The 14,983-nt window shown below is 47.4% G+C and overlaps 1 long non-coding RNA gene across 1 annotated transcript; it reads left to right on the forward strand.

Annotated features, from left to right (window-relative positions):
* Positions 1 to 3,006, forward strand: LOC135898224 (uncharacterized). The gene is made up of 2 exons (XR_010563285.2): positions 1 to 1,608; positions 2,893 to 3,006. It is a non-coding gene; the product is annotated as an uncharacterized lncRNA (long non-coding RNA).
* Positions 3,007 to 14,983: the final 11,977 nt, after the last annotated feature.

A 14,983-nucleotide genomic window follows, 5' to 3' on the forward strand; every position in this document is an offset into this window, starting at 1 on the left:
GTTACCTTTATTATGCCTCTAGGATGTGTCCTTTATGTTTACGGCAGGATGTTAACTGGATGTGCACTATGTGTTACCTGAGTGTACACTTGAGTGCACATGTAGGTAACATAGAGTGCACATAACAACTGTCTTTACATATAATATAGGCAGATCTATCTGTACTGTGTGACAGGCATTGATACACTCAGCAGAGTCATTGTAAGTACTAAATCTTGACTTATGCTTTCATTTGGTCCAAGAAAACAACCCTTATTATAATTCTTGTAGGATGTGTCCTTTGTGTTTACGGCAGGATGTTACCTAGGTGTGCACTTCAGTACACACGTAGGTAACATAGAGCATATAGTGGGCGAGTTGGTTACGATTCATCGTACCTTTAGCAACAGCGCAAAAGCAACGCGGAAACAAGGAACACTCCGAAGAAACAGCGCCGTCTTGTTGTGTTTCTTCCTTTTGTCCGTGTCGCTTTCGCGCTGACCACAAGTACGAGTAACTGCTGTGTCGATATTAGCACGCGTAGAAGCAGGGCAGCGCGGATCCCGTAAGTGCTTGCTTGGGCGTACAACTGAACAATTTATAATTGTGAGTTGGCTAAGTATGAAAGTTGTGTGCGGAGTATGGCCGTATTTGATTACGCGAGCATGCAAGCAGTACGCCTGTTTCACTTTGGCCGAAGTTCCGCTGCCGCTGCAAGCCAGCTATCGCCACATTTTGTCGCCTTCATTCCTTACGCTACGAGCAAATATGGTGCCACCTATGCAAGATAAAGCCTGACATTCTCAAAAACACGCCACTGGGCACCATAAGAAGCGTGTATATGTGTTGCAATTCCGAATTTCTGATCGGTAGGCGTCACAGCTCTCGCGGCTGCCCGCACACCGTGCGCCATCCCAAGCGACGGAACAGCACATGATGCGCGCTGATTGGCTCGTGTCCGCCGACAAACCACAGGACAAGCGTTCGCGCATAGTTCGTCTAAAATCTCTGCATATACTTAAAAAAAACAAGGCAGCGCACCAAGACACTTTAAAATCAATAATTTGTGTTTAAATACCAGCCTTCCTTCCAGCAACGACGTTTTTAAATCTCGAAGGCCGTGCTTTTCCAAAATGCACGCCCTAAAGAAAAATGTAGATCTCGGAGGCTAAATTCACGTTTTAACCGCAGTGCGGCGCTGCCGCAGTGTAACGGTTGACGGTGAGCTGGGCCACGTTGTTTTGCTGTGAGCGGTGAGAGTGTTCGTTACACAGTAATTTAATCATATTTTCGAAGTGCCTAAACAAACTGTGATCCGTACCGTGTGCATTAACCATCAGGAAACCTCTGGACTCGTGTAACGCCATTAGTTCGCCTTATGTTTCGTGTGATACGCCAGTGTCTTGTGTACTACAGCGCCCGTCCAAGCGGCCTTTGTTCTCGCCTGTCCGCGTTCGCTCGTGGAATACCTGATACTGTGGCTTCGAATTATGGTGCGTGAAAGAATTTGTTGACAGTTGTGCTTTCGTGCGCTGGTGTTCATCGGCGATTCAACAGTGTTCGCGCTGGAAAGAGTGTCGTCGCGTGGTGCCTGCGAGACGAAGAAGCCGTTTGCTGACCACATTGAAGGTAAGCAGATCTGACGCTTGCGCGCATTCTCGCAGCTTTTGGTTCATGTAGTAAGCTTTGTGGAACGACAACAGAACACTTTCTGAGCGTACGTTGACCATGTTGCTGTGCACATTTAGCAAAGCGTTTCACGAGGGGAGTTTCCGTGAAATGTATCATTTCTTACCGCTAACTTGCTTTATGGAGTGATGTGCTACCACCGCCGATTGTTGGGACTTAATGGGCAAATATTTACGTAAACGCTGAAAGTTACTGTTTTCTCGGTAGTTTCCCGGCAAGAAATTCTTCCGTAGATATGAATTTCCGCAAGTTACGTTTGTAATGCATGTCGATGTGTCACGGGCATCGCGAGTTGGCACGCGACTGCGATGTTTGACACTTGAACAGGTATTAGCTTGTGTGAAGATTACTTTATTGATAGTGTTCAGATTGAAGTGCAGCTTCGCGAGAACTTGTCTGCATTGTTTGTGTTCTTCGACGTGCTCGTGTATTTGTCTTCTATATTGTAGGGCAAATGTAGACCGACATTACAACAGCGAAATTTCTTTTTAATCGAGGCATCTCAGTCAGACGCTCGTTTTCATTAATATTTTCATCCGAAGAACGGGATGTGAGTTCCTGCGATTGTTAAAGACAGTGGTTTGTAGCACTGCCTAATAAGGGATGCGATTTTCTTGCGATGCTTTGCGCTCGATGTTTGCCACTCTTATAACCCACCTTTCACGGCTGGCTGTTATAGTTAATAACGATAGCGGAATGTCGGTCAGATCAATGAGCAAAGGAGTAGCATCGGAAAAGGGATCGCTACAAAATCGCGGTCTAGGTTTTAGACCCTTCGTAATCGATTGTTCATTTGATTTACTAGATCTTTAAGTTTTGGTGATAATTTCCCATGTAGTCTGATGTTTGCGGCTGGTTTTATTCCCGCCTGAATTTTACCATATAACAGTGTAACCACTTGAGATATAACTACGAGACATCTGTACAAGCAGGCACACAAAGATTTGTTGGCCAGTTGCCTACTCCTATAGGTCATGTACTACTTAGCAGCTGCTGCAGAAATGTTTAAAAAAATTTGTGAGCAATTTAATACCTGAGTGGACTGGCAGCTCAGTCTCTTTCAAACAACAATTAGTTAAAAGCTTCTGTGTTGCCCTGATGTTTTTATGATCTGTTTTTGACTTCTCCACGTTTCTTCGCTGTGTGCATACAGGCCAGGCTGTTCTTGCTTAAATGAATATTTTTGAATAAGTGAAAAAGATTGGCTTTTGTTTTGTTTTTCAGGTGCCTTGTGAGCTCTCACCCAAGCAACACATTCCAGAGGTCTGCTGTGAGCAGACGTGGCAAACTGAAGTAACATTCAGATAGTCCAATAAACTGTTCGTAGTTTCAGACAAACTTTTGCAAAGTATAGTCAAAACTTTCTTTTAAAAGTGCAAGCACTGATCCAACCTGATCTTTCCATCCAAACATTACATATTATATTAGTCACAAAGACATAACTAGAACAGCAGCACTGCAGTGAGGAACGTACAGTGGTTCTCCAAGTGTTATACTGAAATAATCTATGAAGGCTAATTAGTTTGCAATTTTAGAACAAATTGTCATGAATTTCTGTGCCATAGCAGAGTTTCAATCCATGCGCTGCATCATGTAGGGAACAGTAACCTTACAATGAAAACCAATGCAAAACTTTTCAACTCAGGAAAAATTTATAAATATAAAATGTGTACACGGAACTCTTCATCTATGCATGTCTACGTAAAATACAGGATTTAGTCACTGCGGCCACATAAAGGATGCATAAAGGTAGGACACACGAAGGAAACATAAAAGCAGTGGCCAAATTTCAACATGGAGGAAACATAAAGTACGGTAACATAAGGGATACATAAAGGGAGGACACACGAAGGAAACATAAAAGCAGTGGCCAAATTTCAACATGGAGGAAACATAAAGTACGGTAACATAAGGGATACATAAAGGGAGGACACACGAAGGAAACATAAAAGCAGTGGCCAAATTTCAACATGGAGGAAACATAAAGGATATTTCCTCATGTGAACTGCGGGAAACATACAGTAAACATAAAGGACATAACCATTTTCATAAGGGGCGGACAACACGATAAAGGGAGGAGGGAAGAGATAGCAGCGACTGACTGATGCCGCTGACGCCGATAGTGAGTCAACCCCAGCTGCGGAGTTGGTTTCAGGGACAACGCCGCCGATGCCGACACAAACAATACGATACCCTCGCTTCCGCAGCGCTAAGAACCAGGTCTAGCCGTGGGAAGGTGGTCACGTATTCGTCGACGTGCCGGGGCCTACGTGAAATAACCGGCGCGTCGGCAACTGAAGAGCACCCTATCCGCCACACAAGAACAGGGGGGGGGGGGACCCTTTCCTCTTCTTTCTGCATGGCGGCGACGGTGTTCTATGCAGTCACGTTATCTTGACTCTCTAGCGGCGTCAGCGGCATCCAGCGGTATCAGTCGGTCGCTGCTAGCACTGGGGGGATGAAAGGGGGGCGGAGCTGGTTACGAGGCCGACGACAACGCCGACGACGACGCGAAACCCAGGAACGGACGCCAAAGAGCTGCGCTCTAAAAGAATGTCTGGCTATCATTTGGGCCATAAATAAGTTCTGTCCTTACCTCTACGGTCGCCCGTTCGACGTCAACATGGACCACCATGCACTCTGCTGGCTGTCGTCCTTGAAAGATCCTTCGGGTCACCTCGCTCGATGGGCGCTTCGCCTCCAAAAGTATGATATTCGAGGGCTGTACCGCTCAGGCCGTAAACACTCGGACGCAGATGCCTTGTCTCGCTCCCCCAGTGTCAGGCCAGCCTAATTATCAGAAGGTACGAATATGCGAGTCCTCCCTCACCGCCACGGATATGCTTTCGGAGCAGCAGAATGATCCATGGATTGTTGCTATGCTGGCTTTTCTGTCACACCCATCAGTGCCTTCTACTGGCCGTGCGTTGCGTCGCCTAGCACACCACTACGTTGTTTGTGACAGGCTCCTATACCGCCATAACTACCTCTCGGACGGGCGCAAATGGTTACTCGTGGTTCCTCGGCATCTACGCTTGGACATATGTGCAGCATTTCACGATGACCCGCAATGCGCACATGCAGGAGTACTAAAAACGTACGCGCGCCTTACAATCCGTTATTACTGGCGCGGGATGTACCGATTCGTCCGCCAATATGTCCGCTCCTTCCTCGCATGCCAACGCCGCAAGAATACCCCTCATGTCTCAGCTGCTCCACTGCAACCATCGCCTTGTCCAGGACAGGCCTTTGACAGGGTCGGAGTTTATCTTTATGGGCGCCTTCCGGGTACTTCAGACGGCAACCGCTGGGTAACAGTGGCGATAGATCATCTCACGCGTTACTCGGAAACTTCGCCTCCGCCCGACGCATCTGCGCGGAATGTTGCCGGGTTGCTTCTGCGTAACATCATACTTCGCCATGGAACTCCCAGAGTGTTGCTGAGCGACAGAGGCCGTGTCTTTCTGTCTGATGTCATAGAAGCCCTGCTCAAGGAATGCAACATAATGCACCGTACTACTACCGCATACCAACCGCAAACTAATAACATGACTGAGTGCTTTAACCGCACTCTTGGCCATATTTTAGCCTTGTACGTCGCATCTGACCAAACACAATTCTACCCTTCGTGACGTACGCTTATAATACCATCACACAGACCACTACAGGATTTCCCCTGTTCTTTCTTCTTTACGGCCGCGAGCCTTCCTGCACAATGGACACCATCCTTCCATATCGCCCTGACACAACGGAGGCTAATACCCTGTCCGGAGCTGCTGCACACGCGGAAGAGTGCCGAAAGCTCGCCCGCACATTTACTTCGGCAGATCGGCAGTGACAGAAGCACCTTCGGGATATTCCCTCCTCTCTGACACCCTATGCCCCTGACTCACTAGCCTGGCTTTAGTTTCCCGTAACCTACCCTGGACTTTCAACAAAGCTTGTTTCCAAGTACCAGGGTCCCTACAGTGTCGTCAGTCAAACGTCACCTGTGAACTACTTGGTAGACCCCTTGAGCCACCTTCCGATGAGCGCCACCGAGGGCACGAAATCGTCCACGTACAGCGGCTCAAACCACACTTTGATCCTCCTGTGCTATCTTGCCCGTAGGTCGCCGGAGACGGCTCCTCTTCTACGGGGAGGCAATTGTACTGGAGAAGCACGCGCAGCAGGCACTGCTTCGAGAAGGAGGACGACAGCGTGTGGTTCGAAGCCTTGTGTCTGTGTTGCCGAAGCTCTGTGTCCTCTGGCTACGTGCTCTGCTATCTCAGCGTCCAATCAATCGAACTATAACGCACGTTAAAATTATATATATATATATATATATATATATATAGCTGCTGTATATATATATAGCAGCTGCACATGTCATCCAATACCTCAAAAGCGAAATCTGAAGGATAGTTTAAATATATTATTTCGAAGCGTAGGCGAACGTTTCTCATAATAAGAAGTGACATTTTTCTTAAATGTTGGACGATCAGTGTTAGTCATATAACGGAGGAGCTATGCTTTCAGCACGCGTGGCTCATGTGCTGCGTGACTCCGGTGGCAACATTGAGAATGGTCTGTAGCCGTTGAGCAACGCTCTTGAGTGCGTACTCCGCTACATGAGGCACTGATTGGCTCCTCGCGCACGCTATAGCTGTTCTCGAGGCCAGCAGTTGCTGGCAGTTGTAACAGTCGGGTATTCTGGCAGAAATAGAAGCAGCCCACTTATGTGCTCGCCCAAAGTTGACACTGGCCCCTATAACGTAAAGCTATTTCAATGTGTTTTTACTCCAATCTCCTGACGTCAAATTTGGATAACCACCGATGCGAGCATCCGGCGGTGACCAGCAGGGTTGTCTGAACAGACCAATCAAATGCTCCCCTCGTTCGTGGGAGGTAACTTCCGTTTGCTTTAAAAACAAATATTATTGCCTACAGTGAGCAGCTTGTCTTATTTAATTGACTGGCAAGAGGCGAGCAGCACGCGTGAGGTGAGAGGGATTCGATGGGGCCGAGCCAGTGCACTGAAAAATTGGAGGACGCTTACGCTTCGCCTTCAAGAGTGGAACGCGATAGCGTTATCGCACCCCGTTCGCACCGCCTACTCAAACGCGCTACGCCAGCCAAACGTCGCGATCGGCACAGATAGCCGGGCCCCGACCGGCCATGAAGGCGGACGCGATCATGGGGCGAGTGGCGCGCCACGTGTCGGGGCAGCGCCGTACATTGCGAGGAGGGGGCCTTCTGTGTTTGCCGCAAGATGGCTCTGTGTGTGCGCAGAAGAAATATAGCGGAAACGTACTTTGCTACTCGTGAAACTGCGACTTCTGTAAGTTACACGGTCATAATTACCGATATACACCACAGTATAACTTTCTACGGCACGTTTCTAAGGTAACACCGCATTCACTAGAGGCGATTTTGTCCCGTTTTGAAGGAACGAACTCGTGGCTGAGCGGTAGCGTCTCCGTCTCGCACTCCGGAGACCCTGGTTCGGTTCCAACCAGCCCATCCTGCAACATGTTTGTATTTATGAAGTGCCTGCTGGGATTTATCGCTCACGGCCAGCGCCGCTGACGCTGATGCTGACGACACCAGCTTTTCTGCGACACGAGCTCCTTAATCTTGTTGCGTTAAAATCGATAACCGGATGAAAAGTGTGGTGCCGGCGTCTGCGATTGGTCCGCTTTCCCTTACTTTACTTGAGGTGGTTGGTCAAAAATAGCAGCGGCATGCAAGGAGGGTAAGAATGCAGCTAAAAATGATTCTCAGCTTGAAAAGTTGGCTGAGCGCGGTCGTAAACGTGCCAAAAGTGCTTGAAAACGTTACACGACCGTGCAAAAAGGTTTATTGTACGCAAATAAACCTATGCTCTGCGGCAGGTGCGAGTAGCCAGTGCCTGAGCGATCGCCGGCAGCAATATTTTGGTCCTTTCGGAACGGGGCAGTAGCAGTTATTAAAAGAAATGCAATTTTGTTCGGCATATTAATGAATATCTAACGCGTACACGTCACCTTGACGTAGTGAGTTTTCGCTGTTTTGTGACGTCGCGTGACAGGCAGGTGAAGTGGGTGCAGCCCGAAAACTTTTGACCGACAGCCGACGGTTAATGGCTAAGAAGTGTCGAATCAGAGATAACTATATTTTTGTTTGGTCCAAAGATGCATAATCAGTCAATACGCGTTATATGAGATGGGGAGCTATCGCGGTTTTCGTGACGTCGCGTGATAGACAGGCGAAGTGGGCGTGGTTCAAAAGGTTATTGACCAAATGCGAAGGGCTGATTGCAGGATTGGAATAGAACAGTTTGGAATAGCTTTACGTTATAGCACCCAATGTCAGGCTTCCTAGTTGCACGCCTGTGACATAGCCATTTACCTTTAAATAGCGGAGCTGTTTAAGCTTTAGTTCCGCAGTGCAACGCTGTCAGAAAGCTCAGCCCAGCTGTGCGCCACCTCGCTTTGTCTAGCCTCCACCTACGAGAGCACCGAGCCATGCGAAGAACGAAGAACGCCCGGACGCCCTAAGAACAAGTGGCTTTCCAGGAAGAGCGCCGTACTGCAAAGCGAGAGGCAATGCGTTGCCGCCGAGCTGATCTGGAACAGCGCCGAAGCTGCGGCTGAGAAGAGGCGACGTGGAGCTGAGGATCCCGAGCTTCAGTCCGGGGAACGTGAGAGTCGACGCCCGAACGCTCGACATCGCCGAGGAAAAGATCTCGGCCTGGACTGCTCGGAAACTTCCAGAGTCAAGACCGCCGAGGCAACAGAGCCTAGCACAAACTCCAAATAACTAGAAACATGTTAGCCAAGCCTACCATAGCCTCTCCCAACCTAGAAGCAACTTAGCCAAGCTTACCAACACTTTAGCAAAAGAAACCCTAGCATAACTTCGCAAAACTTACAAGCAAATAAGGTAAGCCCCGTAAAAGCTTGGTGACCACAAGCCCCGCTGCCGAGTCCAACCTTGCAGCACTAGTGCAAGCTGCACATTTTTTTCATGTCTTTGATACCATGCCCTTTGATTGTTAGCTTTCGATCTGGTACCATGAGCTCTAAATATAAATAGATAATTGGTCTTAGTTAATTGTACACTTCGTATACATAATGTTAGCGGGCGGTGTGTCGGCGAAACAAAATAAATAATTTACGCAAGTCACATTTGTACATATTGCATATAGTGTTTCAAAGAAATATAGGGAAAGCTTAACCGCTCAGCCTCGGTAGTCACTTTCATTTCAATAACGAAAGACGCGCCATATGTTCTAAGCAACTGTAACCTAGAAGCACTGAATTGTAACCTAGCATGTGACTATGTAATATAGCAAAATGATGGACAAGTGGGCTAGTTGGTAACCTAACCCAAAATTGTGGCCTACACAGTAATTCTGCTGCAACACACTGCAGGGGTGCCCGGATGGCGCAAGGCATCACGATGGAACGCCGTTTGCTCACAGTTGTCAGAATGAGAGTATGCTACATATAGCCTGTAATTTGAGGGTGCACAAGCGCTAAGCCCACGGGAAAGCTGCCTCCGCGACTGCAACTCTACCACACGGTCTACAGCTCAGTCCGGTTGCGGCCGCCGTGGGTGTAAATTATTTTCCCACACCCAGTACTTAGTAAATATTGACGTTAACAGACGGCACTTAATGAAAGTTACTTTAGGAACGAACAAATTTTGTGTGGAAGAGGCGATGACGATGGCGTGGGAAGCACTTACGAGGTGCTAGTTAGATAGATCTTCGTATTGCCCCTCATAAAGCCTCCTATCTAATTCCGGTTATACACTGAAAGTGGTGATACACCCTGTAGGGAGCGTTCCGCCACAATAATGTTTCAAATTAGTTCAATGATAACACAGATATAAATATTACAGTGCCGCGAACCCACGATTTCGGGAGGCGAGGCGGGGGGGAGGCGCCGTTCTCTTCACTTGCCCCGGCCTAGCCCCCATCACAAGCGAAATTCCTGCACTGCATTCTCCCATGGCGGATTGACGAACGCGTCATGTACATGCCACACGACCCGCTTTCCTTTTGCTGCGCGATGCACTCCTTCTCAGTCTCACGCACTAGATCTTGCGGTTGTCTCACCTTGTGCAACGCACGATTTTGAGGGGGATGCACAAGAACAGCTGACCAGCGGCATAGGTCAGGGCTACACAAAAAACCCACTCAGGCAAAAGCGGATCACAGCGCTTCGCTCTCTGCGCACACGACTGTAGGACATGGAGCCGAGGATACAAGCCATCCCTTGCTACGCTACGAAGTAAAACAAAAACACGCAGACGTTCCGTTTGTAATTGTTAATAGTCTGTGTTACTTGTCTGTTGAAGCAACCGTCTAAGCAAATAACTGATGTTGCCTTCAATAATTCTCGAGGCCACGTGTCAGCGATAGTGACGTCACAGCATGACCATTTACGTAGTGCACTTGCCTAATTGACCTCACTCTCAGGCTGGAAGCAAGGCACCCGCGAGAAGTAGGGCAAACGACGTCTCATTTGAAATTTCGGCGTTTTCGGCGCTGCGTACGGACCTAATATTTGGCAATGTGCGCTTAATAATAGGCGCCCATCGTGTGCATTGCGCTTGTCAGCTCAAACTAGCCAGACCTAGTGAGCGGCCCTTTAAGCAAAGAAATTCAGTATTCAGGTAAACACATAGGCAAAGTGGAAGAGGGCAAAAAAAGGAAGGGGGGTTTCGGATATTCGTAACCTATACAGGACAAAAATTCACAGGAAGATTAAGGCTTGAATTGGGCTACAGTAATCGAACATGGGAACATTACCGGCGCCAACATTTAGACAATTGGGCACTTGTCTTGGTGAATGAAAACTCTACTTGTCGGAACGCCGGCTTCAACGGTATTTTCTCCTTCGACCACCGGTTGTTCTAGGTTACGTGTGATATCGTTGGCAAAGCAAGAACAAGCGAAGAGAACTGCTAATAAATCACTCGCTCACTCACGCGATGAATTAATCTTTGTTCCTTCACGGGGCTCTGAGTCGTGCTCCCGAAAGGGTTGGTGAAATTAGCTCACCTTTCTCTTCAGAATCACTCCCCGTCTCTTATCATGAGAGGATATGATGACGATCGTGATCCCAAAACCAGGGTGGGATGAGACGCGTCAGACTTCTTGCGACTGACTATCCAGGCAGCGAGCAGTCTCATGCGTTTACTATTAAATGAGACATCTTTGAAGAACAAAGAATTTCATTTCTTAGCAATATTATTGTGAAGTCAGCGTTCGATATTTGATAGAGATGACTAAAACAAGCATATATAGAGGTGCTATGGATACGTAAGCCCAAGCCCAGAGGCCGCTATATTTGGCCGACGAGATTTGAGACTGGAGATTTCGTTTTGGTTAAATAAAAAGTAATCAAAATAAGCAAGCCACAGAATGTCGACTTCCCTGCCATTTTGCATGAAATCGCGAGCCAAGGTGCATGATGAACTTATGATAACTTTTCATCAAACGCAAAGGAATGTTCGCGCCACTTACGCACAGTGATTTGGATGTGAAGTAAAATTTTCATTGTTGTTGTTCTTCCTTCACTATTGCAATATTATTAGTAGTACTATCAGTAGGAATAATGATTATTACCATTGTTGCCTTCATTTTTACATAGTCGTGAAGACAGCAAGTGAATGTTGCTAAGCGAAAATTGTATTCAGAAGACACATGGATAAAGTAACAGAAATGAAACGAATGTCCCCTTTGAGACGAAGACACTGGAGCACATAAATAAGTAAATAGCGAAGATAACTTCGTTCTTTTTTGGGTTAGAGGATCCCGAGGAGCTGCTGCTTTTGTTAGAGATGATTGGGTGAAAAGTACTACAGTTTCAGGAGTGCAAGGTTTTTGCGTTACAAATGTTTTCCTTGCTCCATTTTAACCAGATGGAACACGAAATGAGAGGGCGGCCGCGCAGATTGCAGAAATAGCATGAGCGTAATACTCAACGAGCGTGCACACAACCTCTTACTGCTTGTGTTAAGAGTATTAAATGCGTTTTATATACTAAATAAAGTAAATTCGCTGCCACATGTGGCTCGCAGATTAATGAATTTATTCATATGCATAAGAAGATAAGAGACATAAAACAAGGATAGGAAAGGCAGGGAGGTCAAACAGAGGAGCATCCGATTTGCTACCCTACACTGGGTGGGGGGGAAAGCGAAATAGAAAGAGGAATAAAGGGAGAGAGTAAGCATTGAGTGCATGTGGAAGAGGTACTATACACAGCGACACTATAAACGGTCTCTTAAGTCGGTGCACTTCAAGTATTGCACTAGTGAACAAATCACTTTTTCTGCCAATGACGGATGTGGCCATAGTTCCGCAGAGAGAGGCGTTGGACATCGTAGCGAGGGCGGGCACACAATAGGTTCTCGATGGTTTTCTCGCACTCACAGGAGTCACACATTGGGCTCTCAGCCTTTCCCAAACCATAGGAGTACGCGTTCGTGAAATCCACACCCAGCCACAAGCGGCACAACAAGGTTGTATCACCATGGGAAAGGCTAAATGGCAGTTGTAGCCGTAGCGTGTGGTGCAGTTTACGTAATATGCAATTGAAGGCACTTGAAAACTAGAGAATTTATGACTTCTTGCGTGCAAGTAGGCGAAGTTCTCTGGCAGCGTCTGACCTCGCTAAGGATGTTGGGCGCGTGTGGGTATCTTCGCACGCAGACCGGGCAGCCTTGTCAGCTAGGCTGATGCCAACGATGCCACATTGAGCAGGAATCCACTGAATTATATTGTGGTGTCCTCTTTCCAGAGCATGATGGTGCACTTCCCTGATGTCAGACATCACCTGCTCATAAGTTCTGTGATGTAATGCAGATTTCATATCGTGAAGAGCCGCCTTAGAATCCCAAAATAGGACCCACCTCTCTGTTGGCTCTTTGGTGATGTACGTATAGCGGCATGGAGAGCTGTAAGTTCTGCCGTCGTAGATGTACTAGTGTGTGACAATTTGAGTCTAACTGTAACCTGCCTAGCTGGAACGATGAATGCGGCAGTTGAACTGGTAGGTGCGGTCGAACCATCGGTCAGGGGCGTAGCCAGGGGGGGGGCTTATGGGGCTTCAGCCCCCCCCGAAATTTTTTCGTGCTGTCCATGCACTACCGACCAAAGCGACCCCCGGCGCCGGAAATCACTCTGGATTTTGTCTAGAATGTCTTTTTGACACTCGAAAAGACATTTAACCGCGAAGATTGCAAACTCGGGCTGGATTTAGTGGCAACGCCCATACACCGGGAGTCACATAACGCCAAGCAGTCCCATCCGAGCACAAAGTTTCAAGGGCGCTTTGATGGTGAGCGGGCTCGCCGCGGCATCTCACTGAGGCCACGGAATCTATGGAGCGCATGGATATCAATTGCAAAACTTTATGGGTATATATCTCATAAGCTCTTGATGTGAAAGGTGCATTGACATTTTCAAAGTTGTGCTTTAGATTTTCAATTGCGGAACTTTGTGGGTTTAATGTTGTTATAAACATTTGACGCCAAAGGTCTATTGACTTTTCTAAAGTCTTACATCAGAACATACAACGAGACAAGCCAAATCAACACACTAGCAGACGAGTTGACAAAGCAGGCAGTGAGGTCCAATGAGACGAAGCGTTGGGGTGGTTCATTTGTGCCGTCATGTCGCATAAAAAAATATAAACATTTTTTTTAACCTACGCCAGAACATCCATGTCAAGACACTAAAGCCAGCCAAAGTAACTACGTTCTTATTTACTTTTTCTACTTTGACTTTTATTCGCGAGGACACATTGAGCCTCTTCAATTTTTTTTTGTTCTCGCTAGCCTACCCGCGGGCTGCCAGAGCCAGCAAGAGCGCATACGTTTTTCTCGTATGGCCCCGACCACCGTGCGGTGCACTTCGGTGCGCGTTCGGTTTGCTCTGGCCGAGTGGATTTTCACCGGACAGAGTTTTGGACGCTTTCTGGCTAGCAGACGAGAAAAAAAAAACAATGGTCGCTCGCCGCCATCACTGTGGGGACTCGAAGGATTGCACCGCATTCCTTGAGCGGAACCTTTACGGAAAGTCTTGTTTCGCCGCTGTAGGATACTGAGCAGTATGCGTATGGTTCTCAGTGGACCAAGCATCTCATGTTTTCTTCGGTATTCCTTCCCTAGCCCCATTAGGAGCCCGAAGTAGGCATTAGATTCTGGCCAACATACTTTTCTATGCGCTTTCTTTTTTCATTTCGGTGCCTCCGCCTCACAGAAAAAAAAATACATTGTTGCGGCGCAGTGAATTATCGCATGGTGAAAGTTCCATTTTGGTACTTCTTTTGCGGAAAGTAATGGGCGACGGGACGCTTCAGTTGCCGGATACGTTTATTATATTATTGCGAAAGCAATTATATGGATACTCCAGGCGCATTCCTGCCATCGCCCTCATGTTTCGTATAAAGTCCAAGGGTTATAACATCGTGACCACGCGCTGCATGCTGTATGTGCGAGTGAAAGCGTAGGAGGAGAGGTGGAATGGGTGAGCCGACGATGGTGGCTCAGTCTTGTGTGCGCAACGGGAGAAAAGCGGGGAGCAAGCGCGCCGCCTTCCGTCGCGCGCAATACATCGGGGGGAGTGAATGGAATGGGGGCGGAATCTAGGATTCTGGGAATCTATGATTGTGCAACATGTTTATTTGCCTTGTTTGACGCATTATATACAGTTACTTCTTCTTACATACATAGACTCATTGGAGACTTATGCGCATACTTAAATATCTTGTTGCGAGGTTTTGCGTATACATGCAGTGAACTTTGTTTCCAGTGACACTTTTTTGTCCTTTATCAAGCCGTATTTTCGCATTTGCATATCCCATTGTATCTTTGCATTTCTAATGTACGAGGGCGAGTCAAATGAAAGTGAGCCCACCCAAACCGCGCAATAATGGTTCGGTTCATTATCTGCGAGGCATGCGCGTAGGAGAACGACATGTCTCATTTACAAAAGTGACACGCAGGTGTGAAGATAAATGTTCTTTAATGCTCTCATACACTGGGTTGAATATGGTTGCGTCACATAATGGACACTTCAAAAGTTGAACAGCTCGGTGTCGCGAAGTTTTTGACAGCTGAAGGTGTTTCCAAAACAGAAATTAAGCGCCATATGACTGCCGTGTACGTTGAACACTGCATTTCATTGACCACTGTGAAGCGTTGGAGCAAATGGTTCAAAGGACGTTGCAAAGACATTCCAAGACTGGGCCAGAACCATCGTGCAATCACCCCCCCCCCCCCACACACACACACAATTTCAAAGGTTCATGAGCTGCTGAAACAAGAACGAAGGATA

Source organism: Dermacentor albipictus, chromosome 5 (assembly GCF_038994185.2).
Source record: "Dermacentor albipictus isolate Rhodes 1998 colony chromosome 5, USDA_Dalb.pri_finalv2, whole genome shotgun sequence".
Taxonomy (NCBI): domain Eukaryota; kingdom Metazoa; phylum Arthropoda; class Arachnida; order Ixodida; family Ixodidae; genus Dermacentor; species Dermacentor albipictus.